This window comes from Lactuca saligna, chromosome 3 (assembly GCF_052625555.1).
Source record: "Lactuca saligna cultivar CGN05327 chromosome 3, ASM5262555v1, whole genome shotgun sequence".
NCBI lineage: Eukaryota > Viridiplantae > Streptophyta > Magnoliopsida > Asterales > Asteraceae > Lactuca > Lactuca saligna.
This window is the reverse complement of record NC_136419.1, coordinates 105,669,223-105,670,245: the sequence shown is the minus strand read 5'-3', so window position 1 is coordinate 105,670,245 and position 1,023 is coordinate 105,669,223. Positions and strand designations below refer to the sequence as shown.

Sequence of the window (1,023 nt, the reverse complement as noted above, 5' to 3'; positions counted from 1 at the left end):
ATCCATTTCGATAAAAATAAATAAATAACTTAAAAATGTATCTTTTCAATTTGAAGGTATGAAGATTGATGTTGAGATCGCATAACGTGAACGAGTTGTTTCTTTTCGTGACGGATGATGATTTATACTTAAATATAGACAAAGTTGAAACATAATAAAAACTTTACTTATGACTATAAAACTAATTCAACATACACATTATTATAATAGAAAAAACCCTTATTCTTTTTTGAATTAATTCAAATGTAAATTAATATGGTTCTTATAGCTTTTTTGGACAAATTCACAGCTGCCTGTGAAGTCACTTATATAATACACCTTAAGTTACCTGTTTAACAATTAAGAGAAAAGATGTCTAGAATTGATACAATTCTTCAACGAAGTTTGCGTACGATCCAAAAGAATGCTTAAAAAGTGTGAGAAAAATTAAAAATCGCCGTTGCCGGGGATCGAACCCGGGTCACCCGCGTGACAGGCGGGAATACTTACCACTATACTACAACGACTTCATGTTCTGTTGTTATAGTATGGATATTTGAACGTAATGTGAATATTTGAACGAATTGTGGATGACCAAACGTATAATAACTTTGTTATTAAATAAAGATAAATGTTTAAATCGTAATGAGTCTATTAAAACTGTTTATGATTTTAATTATCAAAGTGATATGAAACGAAAGAGTAATCTACCAAAAAGTATATATTTTGTGTCAAATTAAATATACAGTTTTGACTACTTTGATATCAGAGGTTAGTTATTGCACAAACATAAAGAATAAAGAATGTACCTAAATAAAGGCAAATAAGTAAAATATAATTTCTTTTAATATTGTATTTATTTTAAATGGAATTCATACGTTAAGTAAATGATAATTGTTGCTATTTACGTTATAAGTAAAACATAATTTCTTTTAATATTGTATTTATTTTAACTAGAAATAATACGTTAAGTAAGTGATAATTGTTACTATCTACGTTATTTGGCTATTATTTACAAAATGTTAAATATAAGTGTTAACATCA

The 1,023-nt window shown here is 26.6% G+C and overlaps 1 non-coding gene across 1 annotated transcript; it reads right to left on the bottom strand.

Annotated features, from left to right (window-relative positions):
* Positions 1 to 434: 434 nt before the first annotated feature.
* Positions 435 to 506, bottom strand: TRNAD-GUC (transfer RNA aspartic acid (anticodon GUC)). Its single transcript has one exon. It is a non-coding gene; the product is annotated as a tRNA-Asp (tRNA).
* Positions 507 to 1,023: the final 517 nt, after the last annotated feature.